The sequence below is a fragment of the Macaca thibetana genome, chromosome 4 (genome assembly GCF_024542745.1).
Source record: "Macaca thibetana thibetana isolate TM-01 chromosome 4, ASM2454274v1, whole genome shotgun sequence".
Taxonomy (NCBI): domain Eukaryota; kingdom Metazoa; phylum Chordata; class Mammalia; order Primates; family Cercopithecidae; genus Macaca; species Macaca thibetana.
Genome location: NC_065581.1, coordinates 36,496,050 through 36,522,342, shown reverse-complemented (window position 1 = coordinate 36,522,342; position 26,293 = coordinate 36,496,050). Strand labels below are relative to the sequence as shown.

The 26,293-nt window shown below is 43.8% G+C and overlaps 1 protein-coding gene across 1 annotated transcript in view; it reads left to right on the top strand.

Annotated features, from left to right (window-relative positions):
* The window catches only part of FKBP5 (FKBP prolyl isomerase 5), a 158,878-nt gene that overhangs the window by 14,186 nt on the left and 118,399 nt on the right, over positions 1-26,293 (top strand). The window contains exon 2 of the mRNA XM_050787705.1: positions 22,227-22,327. The gene's annotated coding sequence lies outside the window, so the exon portion shown is untranslated. The remainder of the gene's footprint in view (positions 1-22,226; positions 22,328-26,293) is intronic.

Genomic DNA, 26,293 nt, shown 5'->3' with positions numbered 1-26,293 from the left:
TCTTCCTTTTTTTGGGGGGCAGGAACCAGATCTTGCATTGTCACCTGGGCTGGAGTGCAGTAGGGTGATCATGGCTTACTGCAGCCTTAACCTCCTGGGCTCAAGTGATCCTCCCACCTCAGCCTCCCGAGTAGCTGGGACTACAGGCACCCACCACCACACCCGGCTTTGGGATAAAATTAGTTTTGCTTTGTGCCCACGGGACCTGGACAGGACAGCAAAACTGTGATGAGAGTTTACTAAATAGTTTTGGGGAGTGACCAGGCCACACGGCCAGCTTCAGTTCTAGGGTCGGCCCAGTTCCTGCCGTCAGAAGTGAGTCTCAGAAGGCAAGGCACTGGTGCCTCAGCATTTCCCTGAGGGGAGCCGTCTTGCCGCCCTGCACGTTGCCAGGCTTGGGAGATACCTGTTGGTGGTTTGCATGCCAGGGTGAAAGCAGCATCTGGCTATGCAATGGCAACCCTCAGATCTCTGGGAACTAGGCTGGGATGGTAGACACATCTGGCTCCTTGTTGTGAAGGGGCAGGTAGTGAGGGGATTGGCTTACAAAACGGAGCCTGGGCCCTTTCCTAGTGCCAGGCCCTACGAGCTGTTCCTGAGCAAACCATGAGGGCCTCCATGCTTCTCTTTGAACTTCCAGGTGTATCTCCCTGCAAGATAACTACCACCTTACCATACTTACCCTCCTTACCCACTTCTGGGGCTTTCTCCTGACACCTCCCATTCTACAAAAGCCTCCTCTAAGATTCCGCTGTAAAATGGAAACAAACATCTCTGTGGCGAGGGCTGAGAGGATGGAGTTGGCCTTAATAGTTAGAAATTCCAGGTGACGGGCTTAATTCACTTTGGTGCAGGGGATAAAGGGAAAATAGAGAGCGGGTAACAAACAATTATTTGCAAGCTATTTTCTAGAAAATACAGAGAGGCCCCGTGTGGTGGCTCATGCCTATAATCCCAGCACTTTGGGAGGCTGAAGTGGGAGGATTGCTTGAGCCCAGAAGTTTGAGGCCAGCCTGGGCAACATAGGGACATGCTGTTTCTACAATTTTTTTTTTTTTTAATTAGCCCAGTGTGATTGTATGCACCTGTAGTCCCAGCAACTTGGGAGGCTTAAGTAGGAGGATCATGAGCCAGGAGTTCAAGGTTACAGTGAACTGTGATTGCACCACTGCACTCTAGCCTGGGCGATAGAGCGAGACTGTCTCAAAAAACAAAAAACAAAAAAACAGACAGAAGTAGAAACATAATGTACCAGACTAGTAAGTACACACACACACCGTGTGTTTTAAATCAACTTTACAGGGGCATAATTTACATAAAATAAAATGCACCTGTTTAAGTATACAGTTTGATGAGTTTTGACAAATGTTTACCTATGTAATGTCTATCACAATGTAGATTAGTTCCTCCACTCTAAAAGTTTCCCCATTTCTTTTTCTTATCTTTCTTTCTTTTCCTTTCCTCCCCTCCTCTCCCCTTCCCTCCACTCCCCTCCCTTCCTCTCCTTTCCTCTCCTTTTCTTTCCTTTCCTCTCCTTTCGTTTTTTTGAAGTGGAGTCTTGCTCTCTTGCCCAGGCTGGAGCACAGTGGCACAGCCTCTGCTCACTGTAGCCTCCACCTCCCGGGTTCAAGCAATTCTTCTGCCTCGGAACCTGAGTAGCTGGGATTACAGGCACCTGCCACCACGCCTTGCTAATTTTTGTATTTTTAGTAGAGACAGGGTTTCACCATGTTGGCCAGGCTGGTCTTGAACTCCTGACCTTAGGTGATGCACCCACCTTGGCCTCCCAAACTGTTGGGACTACAGGCATGACCCACAGCTCCCGGCCTTCTTTTTTTTCTTTTGAGACAGGGACTTACTCTGGCCGGCCCAGGCTGGAGTGCAGTGGTGATATCACAGCTCAGGGAAGCCTCCACTTCCCAGACTCAAGTGATCATCTCACTTCAGCCTCCCAAGTAGCTCGGACTACAGGTGCGAGCCACCATACCTGGCTTTTTTTTTTTTTTTTCTTTTTGTAGAAACAGAGTTTCGCCATGTTGCCCAAGCTGGTCTTGACTTCCTGGACTCAAGTCATCTGCCTACCTCAGCCTCCCAAAGTGATGGGATTATGGGCATGAGACACTGCACCGGCTGTCTTTGTTTCTTTTTGCAATCAATCCCTACCTGGTCCAAGCAAGGGCCCATCCCTACCTGGTCCAGTCTGCTTTTTATCAGTATGGATTAGATTTATATTTCCTAGAATTTTACATAAATGGAGTCATACAGTATGTACTCTTTTGTATCTGGCTTCTTTTGCTCAACATAATGTTTTTGAGATTTGTTCATGTTTTTGCACATATTAAGTAGTTTGCTCCCTTTTATGGCTGTATTGTATTCCACTAGATGGTTATACTACAGTTTATTTATTCATTCTTCTGTTGATGGACATTATGGTTGTTTGTTGTTTCGGGCTATTATGAAAAAGTTGCTGTGAACACTCTTGTACAACTCCTTTTGTGGACACATGTTTTTATTTGTCTTGGGAGCAGAATTGCTGAGTCGTATGGCAAATGTGTGTATGCTTAACTTCAAAATAAACTGCTAAACTGTGTTCCAAAGTGACTGTATGTTCTCACCAGCAAAGTATGACAGTTCCAACTGTTCCACATTTTGGCCAGCTCTTGGTATCATTGGCTTTTTATTTTTCACACTTTTTTTTTCTTCTTTTTTTGAGACAAGATCTCACTCTATCACCCAGGTTGGAGTGTAGTTGTGCAATCATGACTCACTATAGCCTCAACCTCTCTGGGCTCAGGTGATCCTCCCCCTCAGCCTCCTGAGTAGCTGGAACTATGGGCACACACCACCATGCCCAGTTAATTGTTTTATGTTTCGTAGAGACCAGGTTTCCTAAGTTGCCCAGGCTGGTCTTGAATTCAAGCGATCCTCCTACTTCAGCCTCTCAAAGAGCTGAGATTACAGGCACGAACCACTGCACCCAGCCCTATGTTTTGCACTTCTGGTTAGGTGCGGAGTATCTCTCGCTGAAACACACAGATGCTGCCCTGCTACCTTTTCTGAAGCTACTCTTCCTGCCCCTTGGTCTTCCGCAACTGCTCTGAGCATCCTTCTGCTTCTGCATGTGCTAGGATCATTTCCTGGAATTCTCATCATTTGGGCCTTAGCCCAGATGTTACCTCCTCAGAGGTCTTCCCTCACTACCCTCTCTAATGGAATTCTCAACACTTTTTATCACATTACCCTGTTTGTCCCGTGAGAACATAAGCTCCATGAACAAACATATCTTGTCTGTTTTGTTTACCTAAAAGCTGTGCCTTAAAGATCACAGATGCTCAATATATATTGCTGAATGGACTTGCAAGTTTAAAATGTATGTTCAACATATTGACCTTTGGGGTCCTGGGAATGAAAGCGTTTGCATAACATCACATCAGAAATATTTAAAGCCTAAGTTATTTTTATTGTCTGGGACTGTTCTCTTTTGCATGTAAATATCTTAAAATCCTACAAATATATGAAACAAGAAAGAAAAGAAAAAACAACCATAGTTTCATCAAACTATGTTGATTTCTAAAAAATCAAATTGTTATGGTTTAGAAATACAAATCATTTTTTAATTAGTTTAAAACTGATTTTTTAAAGTTCACTTTTGAATAAGTTATATTTGCACATGGTGAAAAATTCAAACAGTATATACTTCTGGAAAATGCTGCCCATATGCAAACATAGTTATATCTTTCTGCACTTTTTTCCAAAAATAGTATCATACTGTATGCATTGCTTGCACCTTGCTTTTGCATTTAACAATTTATCTTAGAAATCATTCCACGTCATTATATGTGATATGGTTTGGACCCGGTGGGAGGTAATTGAATCATGGGGGCAGGTTTTTCCCATGCTGTTCTCATAATAGTGAATAAGTCTCATGAGATCCGATGGTTCTTTAAGGGGGAGTTTTCCTGCACAAGCTCTCTTCACCTGCCGACATCCACGTAAGATGTGATTTGCTCCTCCTTGCCTTCCATCATGATTGTGAAGCCTCGCCAGCTATGCGGAACTGTAAGTCCAATTAAACCTCTTTCTTTAGTAACTTGCCCAGTCTCAGGTATGTCTTTATCAGCAGCGTGAAAACAGACAAATATAATATGTATCAGTTAAGATTAGATCTGGCTGCTGGTGAAAGAAAATTAAAAACATCAATGCCTTGCAAAATTAGACATTGATTTGTCTCTCTAATGAAGTCCAAAGGTAAGTGGCCAGGCAATACTAAGATTCCATAATTATCAGGGACCTAGGATCCTTCTATCATTTTTATGCCATCTTCAACATGGGGCTTCTACCTCATGTTCCAACATGACTGTCTGAGCTCCTGCCATTACATCTGCATCTATCTAGAAAAAGAAAAAAAAAAAAAAAAAAAAACTTTAACAAGAACACAGGGGCCCACCTACCAGCAAAGGAGGCTGGAAAATTTATTCTTTATTTCAAATAGCCATGTACCCAGCTCAAAAATCAGAGGGGAAGAGGAGGATGGATAGTGGGGCACAACTAACAATCTCTGTTATAAGTATACATAGATTTGCCTCATTTAAAAAAAGGCTATATAGAATTCCATTGTACAAGGCCAGGTGCGATGGCTCATGCCTGTAATCCCAGCACTTTGGGAGGCCAAGGTAGGTGGATCATCTGAGGTCAGGAGTTTGAGACCAGCCTGGCCAACATAGTGAAACCCCACCTCTACTACATATACAAAAATTAGCCAGGCATGGTGGTACACACCTGTCCCAGCTACTCAGGAGGCTGAGACAGGAGAATCTCTTGAAGCTGGGAGGCGGAGGTTGCAGTGAGCCAAGATCACACCACTGCGCTCCAGCCTAGGCGACAGAGGGAGACTCTGTCTCAAGAAAAAGAATTCCATTGTACGAATGTACCATTATTTATTTAACCAGTTGGCAGGCCTTAAGTTATTTATACTCAGCACAAATGATGCTGCAAGGAACTAGATCTTTATACCTACCTACTTCCTTGGCATATATGGGAATATTTCTGCAGGAAAAATTCCTAGGAGTGGAATTATTAGGTCAAAGACTGTGTTAGTTATTGCCAAATTTCCCTCTGAAGAAGTTTCATCAACCTTTGCTCTTACCAATAATATTTTCCCACACCTTGACCAACCTACTGTATTACAAAACTGTAGCAATCTTCTGGGGAGAAAATGATGTATCCTTCTGACAGGTATAACATGGTCTTGGTTTACATTTCTCTTATCACAAGTTAGGTCAGAAGTCATGAGATCATGTCCTTTGCCAGAACATGGAGCTGGAGGCCATTATCCTTAGCAAACTAATGCAAGAACAGAAAACCAAACACCGCACGTTCTCACTTGTAAGTAGGAGCTAAATGATGAGAACACATGGACACAAAGAAGGGAACAACAGATACTGGGGCTTACTTGAGGGTGGAGGGTGGGAGGAGAGAGAAGGGAGAGGATCAGAAAAAATAACTATTGGGTACTAACTTAGTACCTGGGTAACAAAATAATCTGTACAACAAACTCCCTTAACATGAGTTCACCTGTATTACAAACCTGCACATGTATCTCTGAACCTAAAATAAAAGTTAAAAAAACAAGTTAGGTCAAAAGTCTTTTCATACTTACCAGTGATCTAAATTATGAAAGTAGTTCAAGTATCTGGTAATACACTTAAAACAATCTAAAGAGAAATACAATAAAAACTAGACCTTTTTCCTACCCTAGATTCCCAGTCCCATCCCCTTAGGCATAACCACCATTAAGAGTTTCTTGCATATCTTTCCGTAAAGTTCCACCGGAACTTTAATTACATTTAACTATACATATAACATTTTTAAAAAGTAGAAGTGGGAGTATCCATTATATTCTGTTCTATGCTTTGCTTTTTCACCTAATATATTTTATAGATCTTTTTATGTAAGTACATAGATACATATCATATTCTTTTAAATTGTTGCATATGTTGAATGGCAAAGCCATAATTTAGTAAAACAATCTCCTACTACTGATGATCAAATTATCTTTAGTTTCTTGCTGTTACAAATACCGCAAAGAACATCGTTGTATATACAGTTTGGCCAACATGTAGGAGTACAGCTATAGAATGAATTCCTGGAAGTGGAATATTAGGTCATTGAGTATGTGGGTTTTAAAATTTGATAAACATTGCTAAATTATCTGCCAAAGAGGTTACACAATCTTCACTCTCACAAATGAAAATGGCTTTGCCCTATTTCCCACATCCTTACCTATATTGTATATTATCAAACTTTTAAATCAAGTAGATACAAATGGCATATCATTATATTAAATTGCATAATTTTCATTATGAGTGAGGTTCAGTATCCTCTTATGTATTTCTTTTTTTCTTTTTCTTTTTTTTTTTTTGAGACAGAGTTTCGCTCTTGTTGCCTAGGCTAGAGTGCAATGGCACGACCTTGGCTCACTACAACCTCCGCCTCCCAGGTTCAAGTGATTCTCCTGCCTCAGCCTACTGAGTAGCTGGGATTACAGGTGCATGTCACCACACCTGGATAATTTTTGTATTTTTTGTAGAGACGGGGTTTTGCCACATTGGCAAGGCTGGTGTCTAACTCCTGGCCTCAAGTGATCCACGTGCCTGGGCCTCCCAAAGTGTTGGGATTACAGGCGTGAGCCACTGCATCCAGCCAGTGTTTTCTCTTATATTATCTTTATAGTTTCATCTTTTACCTTCAGATCTTTGATTCATCTGGAGCATTTTTGTTGTAAGAAATGAGGTAAGGACCTAGTTCCCCTCACCCTCCTCACCCCCAGATAGCTAATCAGTTTTTCCACCATTGTTGTTGAATACTTAAATGTTTCCTCACTGCTCTGAAATGTCCATAGGTAGTTAGAACTATTTCTATGTTTTATATTATTTCATTTGTATGATTTCATTAAAATAAATTTGCAGGCCGGGCACGGTGGCTCACGCCTGTAATCGCAGCACTTTGGGAGGCCGAAGCAGGTGGATCATGAGGTCAGGAGTTTGAGACCAGCCTGCCCAACATGGTGAAACCCTGTCTCTACTAAAAATACAAAAATTAGCTGGGTGCATTGGTGTGTGCCTGTAATCCCAGCTACTCAGGAGGCTGAGGCAGGAGAATCGCTTGAACCTGGTAGGCGGAGGTTGCAGTGAGCCGAGATCACGCCATTGCACTCCAGCCTGGGTGACAGAGTGAGACACTGTCTAAATATATATATTTATGTGTGTGTATATATATATATATATATGTACACACACACATATATATATATTTGCATTTCACATGGCAGAATCAAATTGTTTTAGTGACAGTTTTGTACTATGTTTTCATCTCTGGTGGGGCTATAATTCTTTTTCAGAATTTTCATAGCAATCTTTACATGCATATTTTTCCAAGTGAATTTTAGAATCAGTTTGTCAAGGCAAAAAAAATATATTGTCATTGGGATTGCAAACAGTAAGTATTTTTGTACCTCAGTCTACAAAAATATACAATTTATAAACAAAGGCCTATAAGTGATATATGGTATCTATAAATCCCACAAAACATGTTGACAAGCTATTAGGCCTTCTCCTGAGGCTCCCAGTGATCTTGGTGTCTCAAAGCAGCTTCTGCAACTGGGAAATTGCCTCAGGAGCTAAATCCAGCCACCCAGATATATTCCTAGTTTTCTGAGCAATAAAGATGGAAAACCATTCTTTCCTCTTGAGGTGTCACTGGTACAACCAAGTGAAGGCAGTAGGTGCTGCATTGGAGTTCAGCACCTTAGGAAGAACAAAAAGAAGCAGCTTCAGATCTGGCAGTGGTCATCCTGGAAATACAGCGGGCAACAGGCTTCTCTGGGCTCTCAATTACTTGTCTGTGACTCTGTAGGCCTGGAACTCCTTTCTAGATACCTGACCCCACTTCTCTATAGAAGTAGAAACTGCAGCATGGAGGGGAGAGAAATTTCTCAAGTTTGCACAACTATTTAGTGAAAGATCAGAGCCCAGAGACCAGGTGTATCGTTAGTGGATCTTAGTTACAAACAACAGAGTCCTATCTGACTAGAATGAGCAGAAAGGGGACTTATTTCAGGTTGTTAGGTAACTCACAGAATCATTGGGAGGGAGGAGAGAGACAGATTCCAGGCTAAGCTTCCAGGGGTAATGCCTAAAATCACATCGCAGAGAAAATGATTGCTACCACCGTTGCTGAACACTGATGCTGAGAACTTAATGTTAGCACAGCCACTCCTGCCTCCAGCACCAATGCCAAATTCGACTTCAGGAACTTGACCTTACAACCCTGCGAAACCACTTCTGTTGCCATTGTGATCACCAAGCCTCCTTCTGTGCACTTCAGAATTGAAGCCTTTCTTGGGTGTGTGATTAGTAGAACTGAGTCACATGTCAATGTTCTAGCTGCAAGGGAGGCTGGGAATCTGAGTTCTGACTTCTAGTTTGAGAGGCAAAACCCATAATAGAGGAATTTCCCCAGTACAGAAAGGTCAATTAGAATTGGACCAATACTCCAAAGACAACTACATATGCTAGACAAATATCTTTAAATCTTTTATAAAATTGATAAATAATATTAGTACATATTTATGGGGTACATGTGATATTTTGTTACATGCATGAACGTGTAATGATCAAATCAGGGTATTTAGGGTATCAATCACCTTGAATATCATTTCTATGTGTTGGGATTTAACTTTTATTTTTTATTTTTTTTTGAGACGGAGTCTTGTTCTGTCGCCCAGGCTAGACAGTGGCTTGATCTTGGCTCACTACAACCTCTGCCTCCCAGGTTCAAGTGATTCTCGTGCCTCAGCCTCCCGAGTAGCTGGGATTACAGGTGCCCAGTACCACACCTGGCTAATCTTTTTTTTTTTTTTTTTTTTTTGAGATACAGTCTCGCTCTTGTTGCCCAGGCTGGAGTGCAGTGGCATGATCTCGGCTCATTGCAACCTCCGCCTCCCAGGCTCAAGCAATTCTCCTGCCTCAGCTTCCCAAGTAACTGGGATTACAGGTGCCTGCCATCACACCCAGTTAATTTTTGTATTTTTAATAGAGATGGGGTTTCATCATGTTGGCCAGGCTGGTCTTGAATCCTGACCTCAGGTGATCTGCCCACCTTGACCTCCCAAAGTGCTGAAATTACAGGCATGAGTCACGGCGCCCAGCCTGAATTTAACTTTGAAAAAAACTTTTTTTTTGATAAAATACAATTTGTTAATGTATTATTCCTTTAGTTTCATATCAAATAAATGTTTGTTTAACGCAAAGTCACAGAGATTTTCTATGTGTTCTAGAAATGTTAGTGCTTTTGGTTTTGCATTTAGGTCCAGGATCCATTTTTAGTTAATTTTTCTATATGGTGTAAGATGTAAATCAAAGTTTATATTTTGCATGCCATTATCCAGTTGTTCCAGCACCATTTGTCAAAAGACTGTCTTTTCTTTTCTTTTTTTTTTTTTAATTTTATTGTAGGTTTGGGGTACATGTGAAGGTTTATTACATAGGTAAACTCATGTCACAGGGGTTTGTTGTAGAGATTATTTAATCACTCAGGAATTATGATTTAAATCTTAAATGCATCAAAAACCTAATGAGACAGTGAGAAATTATTGGACCAAGATAGAAGAAAATGTAAGAGTTAGGTTAGGGTTGCCAGATAAAAATACAACATTCCTGGCTGGATGCAGTGGCTCACGCCTGTAATCCCAGCACTTTAGGAGGCCAGGATGGGTGGATCACTTGAGGTCTGGAGTTCCAGACCAGCCAGGCCAACACGGTGAAACCCCATCTCTACTAAAAATACAAAAATTAGCTGGGTGTGGTGGCACACGCTTGTAATCCCAGCTACTCGGGAGGCTGAGGCATGAGAATCGCTTGAGCCTGGGAGGCAGAGGTTGCAATGAGCCAAGATCATGCCATTGCACTCCAGCCTGGGTGACAGAGTGAGACTCCGACTAAAAAAAAAAAAAAATACAGCGTTCCTGGCCAAGTGTGGTGGCTCACGCCTATAATGCCAACACTTTGGGAAGCTGAGGTGGGAGGTGTGCTTGAGCCCAAGAGTTCGAGACCAGCCTGGGCAACATAGTGAGACCCTGTCTCTACCAAAAATAAACAAAATTAGTAGGGCATGGTGGTGCACATCTGTAGTCCCAGGTACTCAGGAGGCTGAGGTGGGAGGATTGCATGAGCATGGGAGGTTGAAGCTGCAATGAGCTGAGATTGCACCACTGCATTCCAGCCTTGCAACAGAGTGAGACCCTGTCTCAAAAAACAAACAAACAAACAAACAAACAAAAACCCAGCACTCCCAGTTAAATTCTTATCTGAATTTCAGTTAATGGATAACTTTTCAGTGTGTGTCCCAATTAAATTCAAATTTCAGATAAACACTGAATACTTTTTTCATGTGCAAATTATGTTGCTGCAATATTTGGGATACACTTAACATTAAAAAAAGTATTTGTTGCTATCTGAAATTAAAATTTAACTGGACATTCTATTTTTAAATTTTTATTTATTTATTTTTAAATTTATTTTTTAGATGGAGTTTTGGTCTGTTGCTCAGGCTGAAGTGCAGTGGCCGGATCTCAGCTCACTGCAAGCTCCGCCTCCAGGGTTTATGCCATTCTCCTGCCTCAGCCTCCCGAGTAGCTGGACTACAGGCGCCCGCCACCTCGCCCGGCTAGTTTTTTGTATTTTTTAGTAGAGACGGAGTTTCACCGTGTTAGCCAGGATGGTCTCGATCTCCTGACCTCATGATCCGCCCGTCTCGGCCTCCCAAAGTGCTGGGATTACAGGCTTGAGCCACCGCACCCGGCCATTATTATTATTATTATTATTTTTTAAGACAGAGTCTCTGTCACCCAGACTGGAGTGCAGTGGTGCAATTTCAGCTCACTACAGTCTCTGCCTCCTCGGTTCAATAGATTCTCCTGCCTCAGCCTCCTGAGTAGCTGGGATTACAGGCATGCGCCAACACCCCTGGCTAATTTTTGTATTTTTTTTGGTAGAGACAGGGTTTCACCATGTTGGCCAGGCTGGTCTTGAACTCCTGACCTCAGGTGATCCACCTGCATTGGCCTCCCAAAGTGATAAGATTACAGGCGTGAGCCACCATGCCCGGCCATTTCCTCCTTTTTAGTGAGTGTCAATTATGATTTTACCTTCCCTGCCTCACCACTGTGTGTGGGGAGTGGATAACCTGAAGTTCAAAGGTCTTCAGACCGAAAGCAGCATCAATTGAAATTGAAGACTCATTCGTACCTGGCCTTGATTTAGATGAGGAAAGTATGGACGTCAAGCTCAATACTAGCACATTAATGAGGTGAGACCTTGGGGGGAATTAAGGGGCAGTGAGTGTATTGTACATGTAACAGCAAGTGAATCATTAGGAGACAGAAGATAGACTGGGATAGAGAGTAAACTTAGTGGTCCCCAGAGAACCATATATCTGAATATTCACACCATTGTTAGTTCCCTCCCATTGAAACTGGACTGGGCTGTAACCTGTTTTAACCAAGAGAATGTGGTAGAAGCGATGCTGTGTCAGTTACAGGCGTAAACCTTAAGAAGGCCTGACAATTTCCGTGCCTTCATGTAAGACCAGTTTGAAAGTGGATCATTCAGCCCTGTTCAAGCTGCCTCAACCCTTGCCACATAGACTAGAGACCAGCTGTCCCTGCTGAATTCTGTTCAAATTGCAGAATGATGAGCAAATGATGTGGTTTGGATTTGTGTCCCCACCAAATCTCATGTTGAATTGTAATCCCCAGTGTTTACAGGTGGGGCCTAGTGGGAGGTGATTAGATCACAGGGGTGGATTTCTTATGCGTGGTTTAGCACTATCCCCTTGGTGCTGTTCTTGTGATAGTGAGTGAGTTCTCGTGAGATCTGGTTGTTTAAAAATGTGTGGCACTGCCCCGCTCCCTCTCTTGCTCCTGCCATGTGAGAGGCCTCGATCCCCTTTTGCCTTCTGCCATGATTGGAAGCAGAAGCAGAAATCGTTATGCTTCCTGTATAGCCTGCAGAGTCACGAGCCAATTAAACTTCTTTTATTATTTATTTACTTATTTATTATTTTTTGAGATGGAGTCTTGCTCTGTCTCCCAGGCTGGAATGCAGTGGCACAATCTTGGCTCACTGCAACCTCTGCCTCCCAGGTTCAAGCGATTCTCCTGCCTCAGCCACCCGAGTAGCTGGGATTACAGGCTTCTGCCACCAAGCCCAGCTAGTTTTTGCATTTTTAGTAGAGACAGGGTTTCACCATATTGGCCAGGCTGGTCTCGAACTCCTGACCTCAGGTGATCCGCCGCCTCAGCCTCCCAAAGTTGGGAATACAGGCGTGAGCCACCGTGCCCGGCCTTATTATTACTATATATATATATTTTTTTTTTGGAGTTTCGCTCTTGTTGCCCAGGCTGGAGTGTAATGGCGTGACTTCCACTCACTGCAACCTCCGCCTCCCAGGTTCAAGTGATTCTCCTGTCTCAGCCTCCTGAGTAGCTAGGATTACAGGCATGCACCACCATGCCCGGCTAATTTTGTATTTTCAGTAGAGATGGGGTTTCACCATGTTGGTCAGGTTGGTCTTGAACTCCTGATATTAGGTGATTCACCCACCTTGTCGTCCCAAAGTGCTGAGATTATAGGCATAAGCCAACGCACCCGGCCGCCTCTTTTCTTTATAAATTACCCAGTCTCAAGTATTTCTTTATAGCAATGTGAGAACGGACAAATAACAGTGAGTAAATATGACAGCTGTTGTTTTAAGCCAGGAGTAGGCAAACTATGACCCATGGCTGGTTATTTGTTCTTTTATTTTTATTAACAACTTTTTTGAGATATAATTCACATACCATACAGTTCACCCACTTAAAGTATACAGCACAATGGTTTTTAGTATATTCACATATGTGTGCAACCATTACCATGGTCAACTTTATAATAATTTCTCAAAAAGAAATTCTGTATCCTTTACCTATCACCTTCCCATCCTCCCTTCTTTTACACCCCAGCCCTAGGAAATCTATGTATTGTCTCTTTTCTTCCCTGTTCTGGACATTCCATGTGAATGTAATCATATAATATGAGATCTTTTGTGACTGACTGCTTTCATTTATTATGTTTTCAAGGTTCATATATGTTGTAGCATCTATTAGTACTTCGTTCTTTTTTTTTTTTTTTTGAGACAGTTTCACTCTTGTTGCCCAGGCTGGAGTGCAATGGTGCAATCTCGGCTCACTGCAACCTCTGCCTCCCGGATTCAAACGATTCTCCTGCCTCAGCCTCCTGAGTAGCTGGGATTACAAGGCATGTGGCACCATGCCTGGCTAATTTTGTATTTTTAGTAGAGACAGGGTTTCTCCATGTTGGTCAGACTGGTTTCAAACTCCCAACCTCAGGTGATCCGTCTACCTTGGCCTCCCAAAGTGTTGGGATTACAGGCATGAGCCACTGAGCCTAGTCTTACTTCATTCTTTTTTTATGGCCAAATAGTGTTCCATTGTGCAGATATATCACATTTTGTTTATCCATTCATTAACTGTTAGACATTTGAGTTGGACCCACCTTCTGGCTATCATGAATAATGCTGATATATATACATTGGTATCCAAGTATCTGTTTGAGTTCCTGCTTTTAATTCCTTTGGATAAATACCTATGAGTGGAATTACTGGAATATATGGTAATTCCATATTGAACATTTTAGGATTGCCAAACTGTTTTCCACAGCCATACCATTTTACTTTCCCATCACTAATGCATGAAAATTCCAGTTTCTCCATATTCTCCCCAATGCTTGGCACCTTTGTCAAAAATCAGTTGACCATAGATGAGTGAGATTATTTCTGGACTTTCAATTGTGTTCCATTTCTCTATAAGTCTATCCTTGTGCCAGTACCACATTGCATTGATTATTGCTGCTTTGCAGTAAGTTTTGAAATCAGGAAATATGAACCCTCCTACTTTGTTTTTCTTCTTAAAAGTTGTTTTGGCTATTCTTGGTCCATATGAATTTTAAAATCACCTTGTCAATTGCTATAAAATAGTCATCTCAGATTCTGATGGGGATCGCATTATATCAAAAGATCAATTTGGGAAAAATTGGCATTTTAAACAATGTTAAGTCTTACAATCCATAAACATAGGATGTTTTTCCAATTTTTTTTTTTTTTTTGAGACAGAGTCTGGCTCTGTTGCCCAGGCTGGAGTGCAGTGGCATCATCTCAATTTATTGCAGCCTCCAACATCTGGTCTCAAGCGATCTTCCCACCTCAGCCTCCCGAGTAGCTGGGACAACAGGTGCATGCCACCATGCTGGGCTAATTTTTTGTAGAGCCAGGGTCTTGTCATGTTGTCCAGGCTGGTCTTGAACTCCTGGGTTCAAGCACTCCTCCCACCTGTCTCCCAAAGTGCTGGGATTACAGGCAGGAGCCACCATGCCTGGCCAGTTTTTCCAATTATTTAGATGGTCTTTAATTTCTTTTTTTAAAAAGCTCTGCATACATTCCACTAAAAATTGTCTTTTTTTTTTTTTTTTTTTTTTTTTTTTTGAGATGAGTCTCGCTCTGTCGCCCAGGCTGGAGTGCAGTGGCATAATCTCAGTTCACTGCAAGCTCCACCTCCCGGGTTCATGCCATTCTCCTGCCTCAGCCTCCCAAGGAGCTGGGACTACAGGTGCCCGCCACCACGCCCGCTACATTTTTGTATTTTTAGTAGAGACAGGGTTTCACCGTGTTAGCCAAGATGGTCTCCATTTCCTGACCTCCTGATCCACCTGCCTCAGCCTCCTAAAGTGCTGGGATTACAGGTGTGAGCCACCACACCTGGCCTAAAGACCGTCTTTAATTTCTTTCAACAATGTTTGTTGTTTTCTAAGTTTACACTTCTTTCATTCAATGTACTCCAATAAAATGTATTTTATTCTTTTTGATGCTATCATAAATGAAATTGTTTTCTTAATTTCATTTTTGGATTGCTCATTGCAAGTATGTAGAAATACAATTGATTTTTGTTAATTTTTCTTGTATCCTGCAACCTTGTTGAATTTGTTTGTTAATTCTAATAGTTTTTTAGTAGATTCCTTAAGATTTTCCATATACAAGATTGTGTGTCCGTGAAGAGATAGTTTTATGTCTTCCTTTCTACTTGGATTCCTTTAATTTGTATTTCTTGCCTAATTGCCCTGGATACAACCTCCAGTATAATGTTAAATAGAAGTGTTTGGAATGGTTGCATGTGGTGGCTCATGCCTGTAATCCCAGCACTTTGGGAGGTCAAAGCAGGTGGATCACTTGAGGTCAGGAGTTTGAGACCAGCCTGGCCAACATGGTGAAACCCAGTCTCTACTAAAAAAATACAAAAAATTAACCAGGTGTTGTGGCGTGCACCTGTAATTCCAGTTACTTGGGAGGCTGAGGCATGAGAATCCCTTGAACCCAGGTGGCAGAGGTTGCAGTGAGCTGAGATCAAGCCACTGCACTCCAGCCTGGGTGACAGAGCGAGACTCTGTCTCAAAAAAACAAAACAAAAATAAGTAGAAGTGGTTGGAATAGACATTCTTCTCTTATCGTTGTCTTGTTTCCTGGGGAAAGCATCCATTCTCTCACTGTTAAGTGTGATATTGGCTGTAGGTTTCTCACAGATGCCCTTCATCAGGTTGAAGACAGCTGCCTGTTTTTGTAAATAAAGTTTTGTTGGGACACAGACATGCCATTTGTTTATCTATTATATATGACTGCTTTTTGCTATAATGACAGAGTTGAGTTGTTGTGACAAAGACTGTATTGCTTGCAAGTCTAAACTATATACTATCTGGTCCTTAAAAAAAAAAAAAAAAAGTTGGCTGGACATCTGTTTTAAGCCACTAAATTTTGGAGTAGTTTGCTATGAAGCAATACATAACTTAAAAATCTACCAATCTGGCCGGGCGCGGTGGCCCAAGCCTGTAATCCCAGCACTTTGGGAGGCCGAGACGGGCGGATCACAAGGTCAGGAGATCGAGACCATCCTGGCTAACAAGGTGAAACCCCATCTCTACTAAAAAATACAAAAAAAACTAGCCGGGCGAGGTGGCTGGCGTCTGTGGTCCCAGCTACTCAGGAGGCTGAGGCAGGAGAATGGCGTGAACCCGGGAGGTGGAGCTTGCAGTGAGCTGAGATCCGGCCACTGCACTCCAGCCTGGGCGACAGAGCGAGACTCTGTCTCAAAAAAAAAAAAAAAAAAAAAAAAAAAACTACCAATCTTAGACTGGGACCCCAAAGAACTGCACAATTGAGTAAAGGGGAACTGTAAAAAACACACACACACAAAAGAAAACAAAACAAAAACCCTTCCATAAACATAGTCCAGCTTTGAGTCATCAGGTGACTCAGAAAATCTGGAGCCCTGAAATTGAGTTAAGATGATCCCAGACTGCCAGTGCCCCTAGATGCCTGGTAGAAGCAAATGGAAATCTTTCCCAGAGGAAGATATTATTATTGTTACTTAAAATGATTTTTTAAAGTACAATGTCCCGGCCGGGCGCGGTGGCTCACGCCTGTAATCCCAGCACTTTGGGAGGCCGAGGCGGGCGGATCACAAGGTCAGGAGATCGAGACCATGGTGAAACCCCGTCTCTACTAAAAATACAAAAAATTAGCCGGGCGCGGTTGTGGGCGCCTGTAGTCCCAGCTACTCGGGAGGCTGAGGCAGGAGAATGGCGTGAACCCGGGAGGCGGAGCTTGCAGTGAGCCGAGATCGCGCCACTGCACTCCAGCCTGGGCGACAGAGCGAGACTCCGTCTCAAAAAAAAAAAAAAAAAAAAAAAAAAAAAAAGTACAATGTCCAAAACATAACCAGGTATATGGTGACATGAGAATGAATCAGTAAAAACTGATAATGGGGCAAGGAGTGGTGGCTCACACTTATAATTCCAGCACTTTGGAAGGCCAAGGCAAGAAGATCACTTGAAGCCAGGAGGTGGAGACCAGCCTGGTCTCTGCAAATAGTGAGACCCTGTGTCTACAAATAAAAAAAATTAACCAGACATGTTGGCACACACCTGTAGTCCCAGTTACTTGGGGGCTGAAGTGGGATAATCGCTTGAGCCTAGGTGGTCAAGACTGCAGTGAGCCATGATCACACCCTTGCACTCCAGCCTACGTGACAGAGTGAGACCCTGTCTTGAAAATGAAAACACAAATAGAAACTGGTTGGTTGCAGTGGCTCATGCCTGTAATCCCAACACTCTGGGAGGCCAAGAGAGTAAGATGCTTTGAGCCCTGGAGTTTGAGACCAGCCTGGGCAACATAGAGAGACTCTGTTTCTCTCTCTCTCTCTCTTTTTTCTTTTTTTTTTTTTTTTGGTAAAAAGCAAAAACAATATCTGACAATGGAAGCAGACTCACAGGAACTCCAGATTGGAATTATCAGTTATAGACCATAAAACAATACTATGTTTAAGGATGGAAAAGATAAGCCTGAAAATTATAGCAGGGCACTGGGAGATACATGAAGTGGCATAGCAGATTTGAAAAAGAACCACATAGAGGCGGGGCACAGTGGCTCACACCTGTAATCCCAGCACTTTGGGAGGTCGAGGCGGGTGGATCACCTGATGTCAGGAGTTCAAGACCGGCCTGGCCAACATGCCGAAACCCTGTTTCTACTAAAAATATAAAAACTAGCCGGGCATGGTGGCATGTGCCTTGTAATCCCAGCTACTTGGGAGGCTGAGGCAGGAGAATTGCTTGAACCTGGGAAGTGGAGGTTGCAGTGAGCCGAGATTGTGCCACTGCACTCCAGCCTGGGCGACAGAGCAAGACTCTGTCAAAGAAAGAAAAGAAAAAAAGAAAAGAAAAGAAGGAAGAAGGAAGAAGGAAGGAAGAAAGGAAGGAAGGAGAAAGAGAGAAAGAACCAAATAGAAATTATAGACTTAAATAATAGAATAAACAAATGGAGCTCAATAGTTGGGGTTTAAGAAGAGTTTTTTTTTTTTTTTTTTTTTTTTTTTTTTTCCTGAAAAGAGACTAAGTGAGCTGAAAATAGAAGAAACTTATTAGGACAAAGCATAGAAGGATAAAAGACAGAAAATACAGAAGAAAGGGATGAAGTAAGAAGGTTGAGTGTGTTTCAATTGGAGCCCCAGAAAGAAAGAAGAAAAAGGACAGAAACCGTATTTGAACACATAATGGCTGAAAATTGTTCAAAACTGAACTATTCAAAAGGCGATAGGCAGCTGTGAAATGACAGATATCTACTCTACCATGTAGTCTCTCTTTTTTTTTTTGAGACAGAGTCTCACTCTGTCACCCAGGCTGGAGTGTAATGGCGCAATCTCGGCTCACTGCAACTTCTACCGCCTGGGTTCAGGCAATTCTTATGCCTCAGCCTCCCGAGTAGCTGGGACTACAGGCGCACGCCACTATGCCTGGCTAATTTTTGTATTTTTAGTAGAGACAGGGTTTCACCATGTCGGCCAAGCTGGTCTTGAACTCCTGACCTCAGGTGATCCGCCCACCTCGGCCTCCCAAAGTGCTGGGATATGAACTACTACGCCTGGCATATTTTGACTCTTAAAAACCTTAATGTACAAAGCCGCCTTTAAAAGGATTCTGAAACCAAGATGAAGGTAGCTCGGTAGTAGGTGGAGCAGGGCTTGCCTGGGCTGAGTTCAAGTACAAGCTCTGCTACTTCCTAGCTGTGCCACCTGGAGAAAGTTGCCAAACGTCAATTTTCTCAAGTAATAAATGAGAATAAAGAGTAACACCGGCCTACCCTATTGTGTAAATCAAATGATAAGTCCGGGCAAGGTGGTTCACACCTGTAATCTTGACAGTTTAGGAGGCCAAGGTGGGAGGATCTCTTGAGCCCAGGGGTTTGAGACCAGCCTGAGCAATAGAGTGAGCCCTCGTCTCTAAAAGAAACAGAAAAAGAGAATCAAACGATAAAATGCATGTGAATGAGTCTAGTGAATTCCAAGTGCTTTTAAAATGAGATGTGGTTTGAGCAGTTCCACAAGCATGCCCAGGGTCACTACCAGTGACAGGCAGGACTGGCCACATAATTTGCAGGGCCCAGTGAAAAATGAGAGTGCAGGGCCCTTTGTGAAGAAAGTACTAAGAATTTCAAGACAGCGGCAGTAGAGCATTAAACCCAGCACAGGGCTCTTCTAAGTACAGGGCCCTGTATTCTGCACAGGTCACATACCCATGGAGCTGGCTTTAGTGACAGACCCTGCAAAGAACCATACTGTGCCTTAGGAAAGGGCTGCTCACCCCACACCCAGGTATCTGCAGCCATAGCCCATGTCATCTTTGAATTCTGAAGGGCAGCAATGTTTTGGGAAAATGCAAGCACACATGTTTCCAAATGCCAAGGAAGGCAAGTGCAGTGACCGGAGTGGTTTTCTGGGAGAGTGGGTGGGGCTAGCAAGGCTGCCATCGGAACTGTGGAACTGACTGTTCTCCACAGACTCTGGCCTAGAAAAAAAAGAACCCTGTAGCTGTATCTACAGGGCCTGTTGTTGTTGCTGCGGTGTATTACAACACAGTCTGGCAGCCTCCCCTGCCTTTCTGTCTTCCTCCTGGAAGAGCCTGGTCCCAGACATGTGACACGTCCACACAGCCCTCTGCAGATTTGCCCACACTGCTCCTCACTGTTCCCTCAATTATTAGGCTTTTCCAGGTCTGCATGCTTTTTGCTCATGCTGTCCCCTCCTGCCTGGGAATCCCTTTCCTCCTTGTCTACACTCCTCTGTCTGGCAAACACCTACTTCATCTTCTAAGATTCAGCTCTACTGTCAGGTGACCTCTTCAATGAAGCCTTCCCTGCCTCTCGTAGGAAGAGCTGATTCCTCTTTCCTTGGCGCCTTCTACTGTGCTCTATGCAGACATCTGTCACAACCCCTGTAACATGAAGAGGAGAACTGACATGTTACGTGTATGTCACTGTCTCCTAGACTGAAGCCCTTGAGGGATGGGACATATATACCCTGATAGCATAGAGCTTAATATGTGCTGTTATTTTATTTTATTTTTATTTTTATTTTATTTTTTTGAGACAGAGTTTTGCTCTTGTTGCCCAGGCTGGAGTGCAATGGTACCATCTCAGCTCACTGCAACCTCCGCCTCCCAGGTTCAAGCGATTCTCTTGCTTCAGCCTCCCAAGTAACTGGGATTACAGGCATGTGCCACCACACTTGGCTAATTTTGTATTTTTAGTAGAGATGGGGTTTCTCCATGTTGGTCAGGCTGGTCTCGAACTCCCAACCTCAGGTGATCTGCCCACCTCAGTCTCCCAAAGTGCTAGGATTACAGGTGTGAACCACCGTGCCCAGCCTAATATGTGCTGTTATTAAGCATAGTAGATGCTTAATCAATTGGTATTAGTATACAGAGGAATTTTGATCAACTTTGTCTTTCTGTGTTAATGAATGAATAAGTTGTTTCAGTGACTCTCCCTGGCAACTGGTAAACGGGGAAGCTTCTAGGCATTGAGAATAGACAAATGACTGGGACAGAACCCCTGCCCTTGAGGTGGTTTCAGTCTTGCCTTTATTTGTCTTTTCTGCAGACACCATCTCGCTCTCTTTTTTTTTTTTTTATCTCTTTTTTTTTGAGATGGAGTGTGGCTCTTGTTGCCCAGGCTGGAGTGCAACGGCGTGATCTGGGCTGACTGCAACCTCTGTTCAAGTGATTCTCTTGCCTCAGCCTCCTGAGTGGCTGGGATTACAGGCATGCACTACCACATCCAGCTATTTTTTTTATTATTATTATTTTTAGTAGAGACAGGGTTTCTCCATGTTGGTCAGGCTGGTCTCGAACTCCCAACCTCAGGTGATCTGCCCACCTCAGCCTCCCAAAGTGCTGAGATTACAGGTGTGTGAGCCGCTGCACCCAGCCCCCAGACATCATCTCGTCAAGGCAGCATGTTGATTTGTAGACGAGGTTCTTCATAAATATTTGAATGCAATATAGTGCAAAGAGAGCAGGTTTGGAGCCAGGAGACATGTTCTAATCTGGGTATGGGACATTAGGTTTCCATAGGTAACTATTAGGTCCCACGGGTAACTAGCTATGGGACATCAGGTTTCTGTTTCCTCAAAAATGAGGGCGTTAAGAGATTCCCTAAGGCCCAGGTGCAGCTCCTGCATCTCTATGGGAGCGACTCAGAGGTAGCCATCTGGTTGGAGGAAGGTAGGTTCATCCTGAACCTGCTTTTGCTCAGTAGTTTACCCTTTGGAGTTGGCGGAAGAAGTCAGCCATTTTGTTTTTGTTTTTGTTTTGAGACGGAGTCTTGCTCTGTCACCAGGCTGGAGTGCAGTGGCATGACCTCAACTCACCGCAACCTCTGCCTCCCAGGTTCAAGCTATTCTCCTGCCTCAGCCTCCAGTAGCTGGGACAGCGCACGCCACCACGCCCAGCTAATTTTTGTATTTTTAGTAGAGACGGGGTTTCACCATATGGCCAGGATGGTCTCCATTTCTTGACCTCGTGATGCGCCCACCTCTGCCTTCCAAAGTGCTGGGATTACAGGTGTGAGCCACCCCACCCGGCCGAACTCAGCCATAAGGCCTCTTCGTGTTTTAATCTCCTGGGCTCCTGCTTGAAAGGTAACAAGCCAAGAGAAAGTATGGTCTTTACAGTTACTGGGTGTCCAGAGGGAGGTGATATCTGCTAAATTGGTTCTCGAGGTGGGATTTCCCCAGTCCCGACTGGGCGTCTTAGACTTCATGGGGTTGCTTCCTAGGGCGAACCCGGCCAGCTGACCTAACAAACAGCCTGGCCTGCCCCTCTCCAGCCTCTGGGTAGGCCCGGTGGACAGATAGGAGGGGCAGTGCCTTCAGAGAGACGATACAGATGGGAAGTCAACTAGCTTGCTTAGGCATTAATTTCTCGGGAGGTAAGAGATGTTGTGAGGGGGTGTCAGTTTCCACCATCCCTTCTCTATGGCCCCCACAAAGGGCAAGGGCCAGACACGTGGGCTGGCGTGGAGAGGCGGAGAAGCCAATGAATGGGGGCGGGGCCTCATTTGCATGGACGGCGAGCGGCCACCAATCCGGACAGGCGGATCGACAGCCCGCGCGGCTTTTGGGGGCGGACTGACAGCCCCGGGGCCCTATGGAAGGCGGGTCCTGCGGCCGGCGGGGGCGGGACGGCGCCGGGCGCTGCCCCGGGGATTCGAGCCGGCTCGCGGGCGCTGCCAGTCTCGGGCGGCGGTGTCCGGCGCGCGGGCGGCCTGCTGGGCGTAGCGGAGCGCGGGCGAGGCGGAGAGTGACGGAGTCGGCGAGCCCCCGCGGCGACAGGTACAGGCGCCATGGCCGCGGAGATGGGGCGGCCGGCCGCGGCGCCCCGGGAGCCGAACGCCCTCCTTTCAGGTCCCGCCGCGGCCGCACTCGCTGCCTCAGCTCCCACCCCCACGCGGCTTCGCAGTCCAGGAGCCGCGTGTTGCGGGGGAGCGGGGTCCGGAAGCCTCGAGGGGAGCGCGCGGGAGGCCTCAGCCCCACTGCGGCGCCCCTCGCCGCGCCCCGGGGGCTGCGGGGCCGGTGCTCCCCGCGGGAGGCGCAGAGCCGAGTGGCCACGGGCGCCGCTCCCCGCCCCCGCCCCCGCCGGCCTCTCCCGGCAGAGGCGAGGCGGGTCGCGCCCGCCCGTCCTCACTGGGCTTTTGTTTCCCGCCCGGGATGACAGGTCCCGCGCCGCCTCCGGTCTCTGGCCGCCGGTTCGTCCCGGACAGGCGGCGGGACCCTAAGTCGGCACCGCTGCAGGCGGGAGCCAAACTTCGCTTTCGGGTCCGGGCGCCGGGACGACCGTACCCCAGGGCGAGCCGAGCGCCGGGACGCCGCGGGCGCGGGGCGGATTCGCCCACCTGGCGGGGCCGTGGAGGGGAGGGTGGCGGGGTGGCCGCACTCCGGGTGTGGACGGGCGGTCCCCGCCTTCACCTGCCGCCTCGGGACAAGCGTTGGGGAACCGCATCGCCGCCGTCGGCCGCTTGTGGAGGAGTCCGCGCAGCGCCGTCTAACAGGTGATCCGCGTCACTCCCAGGCCATACCGAAGCGGCTGAACGCTGTGCCAGAGCTCCTTATGCTCTTCAGTTCTGGGACGTGAAAACGCCTGCCGCCTTATTGAGCGTCCAAAAAGGTGTACAGGTCACAGTATAAGAGTCAAAAACCGGTATTACCAAAAAGACACTTCGAGCGTCAGGGTGCAGAGTGACTTTCTTCGATCAGCGAACCGGCAGGAACATCGTAGTCACTAAAATCGGGTTCTGCAGTGGTGGCGAAAGCGTAGTAAGGTTCAAGTTGTAAGCGGAGATGCAGAACTCTAGATACCCTTCAGTGTGGTTCAGGACAGTGTGTTCAGCGTTTGGCCGCCGTTCAGTAAATTCTGCATGAAGCAGTTTGAGCTCGTGGTTTTGGATTTACTTTTCAGGAGTATGTTTTCCAGTGGAATAAGGCTTACTACTGAATGGGAGCTTTCTTTGCCTCTCTGAGGGTAGACAGGAGTGTTTATTTTCATTGTCTTCCCATTTTGTTAGATTGTGGACAAGGGAAAAGTTAAAGCATGTTTTGGTTAAGTATTTTTAATAGTCTGGGATTTTATCCACCTCCCCTATAAGGGTTTTTACTTTAAAGAATTATAAAGTAATTCTCTAAAGGGAGCTGCTTCTCTTGGTGTTTGAATCAAGAGCCAAGAATCGACTTGAAAAAATTCTTATTCTGGTGGGAAATTTTTATTGTCATACTTTCACTTCACCATTTTCTATTTATCTCTCCCCCAGCTGACCTCTGCCTGACAATCTGCAATTATGGCCCTGACCAATTTAGAGATTCCATACAAATAACATTTTTAAAACGAGGGTTATTAATACTCATCATTTGTGAGAAACACTTGATTTAGTTACCAAGTTTTTTTCTCCTAATGTGTCTTGGTTGATATCTGTATTAGGTATGATTTATACTTCAGATTAAGTTAAGAACAAAGTTGCTAATCTTGATTTAATTATGCTAGCTTATTATTCATTGAATGGTCATTTTACTTATTTGCCTAGGTAATTAAAGTTAGCTGATGACTGATAAGAGTTGCCACTGAACCATCAACTCTTTAATCATTAATTGTGACTATTTTAGATTTAAAAAAAAAATGGTCTTTATTGTTTTATTTCTCCAAAACAAGCTATGAGGTCTTTGTATGTTTCTGAATCTTTAATTCTTTTAGTTATGGGAATTTTGGGTGAATTTCTTTTTTAAAACATAATTTTAATCAGTTCAACATGAAAAACTTAAAATATTGCATTAGGCAACTAATTAAATCTTTAGTTTTCTGTTTATTCTTGGAAAATAATGCATATTTTGGGTTCAGTTTAGTTTCCTAAAGGCTTCTCTGCTTAGGATGAATTAGTCCGGAGAAGAAAGAACATCCTGTTTGTATACCTGTAGAAGAAGTTACTACTGTTAAAAGCTAAGTTGGCTTTTTGATGCTTAGTGTGGATAGATAGGTTGAACAATGATTCATCCTCACGTACGGAAGGCTTATTCTGTGTAAATAGTTGTAAGGAGCTGGATAAGACTGTAGCTTCCATTATTTTTTATCATTTATATAATTGCTCTTTAGTGTACTTGAATATTTAAATACTATTCATAATTAGTTGTTTATCCTTATTCTATGATGATGTATGTATATATACCACATACAATAAAGTTGTATTTCATATTTATTTACATATAAGTACATTTTAGTATTTTAACTGTAAAAGTTAAAGTTTTATTAACTTTAAGTTTAATTAAAAGCCCATTTTAAAATTCAGTTTTTAGATATTTTAATTACTGACTGTTGTCTACTTTAACTTGTAATAGATGATATCATAAAATTATCAACCACAATTTCAGTTTCAAAATTAAGCATAAGTTGAATTCTCAAATCCACACAATAAACATTGGGAATGTTTTTAAAGCCATTTACCCTCAGGTTTAACTCCTTTTGTGTTTGGAGGTGATAGTAAGTATTTTTAAGTAAATAAAGCTACAGAAAACAGGGATTTAATATTAAAACAGCTAACTTTGAGGATAGATCAAATGGCACTATTATACACATTAGTATTCCCTTTTTTTTTTGAGATGGAGTTTCGCTCTTGTTGCCCGGGTTGGAGTGCAAGGGTGCAGTCTCGGCTCATTGCAACCTCTGCCTCCTGGGTTCAAGTGATTTTCCTGCCTCAGCCTCCTGAGTAGCTGGCACTACAGGCCCCTGCCACCACGTCCAGCTAATTTTTGTACTTTTAGTAGAGACGGGGTTTTGCCATGTTGGCCAGGCTGGTCTTGAACTCCTGACCTTAGGTGATCGACTCGCCTTGGCCTCCAAAGTGCTGGTATTACAGGCGTGAGCCACTGTGCCTTGCCTAGTATTGCTTTATTTAACGGTAATATGCTTGCTGTACCTGGCATGAAGAATTCCTCTAAAGACCGTTAATTAAAATAAGTTTTCATAATTCCTAAAGAATAATCTATATTATACATATTTGACAGACTAAATTTTGTAATTCATGTTTAACAATTAAATATCTGCATTTTATAATAATGAAACTATTTGAACTTTACAACCTAGCTGATTAATAGATTTTGTTTTTTCAGTATTTTATATTTCTAAATTTTTCTGCAGTACATTTTAGTGCATTTTAAAATTCTGACATCATATCCCCAAAAGTATAAAGAAAATTAAATCTACATTCAGTAGCGACTGGGTGGATGGTGGTATGTATGTCACAGAACTATTGATTTAAAACAATAACCACTTAAGTGTGATTTAATTTGCAAATGAGATGTTTATTTACTATGTAAAAGACAGTACTGCCAAATGAGACTGGTTAAAATAATTTACAGTACGGCCATATGTACTACCAGGTTACTAACAGATTAATAAGGATATTTTAACAATATTTAGAACACTAAAATTCCACTACTCAAAATAATTTGTACTTCTTATAGCAGTTTGAGAACCTACATTTTATGCTTAATTTAGTATTTACTTCTAGTCTTTTTTTTTTTTTTTTTTTTTTTGAGTTGGGGTCTTGCTTATTGCCCAGGCTGGAGTGCTGTGGTGTGATCATGGCTCACTGCAGACTTCCCAGGCTCAGAAGATCCTCCTGCCCAACCTCCCGGTCTCAAGTGATCTTCCCACCTCAGCCTCCCAAGTAGCTGGGGTTACAGGCACACACCACCACGCCCGGCTAATCTTTAAAACCATTTTTAGTAGAGACAAGGTCTCACTATGTTGCACAG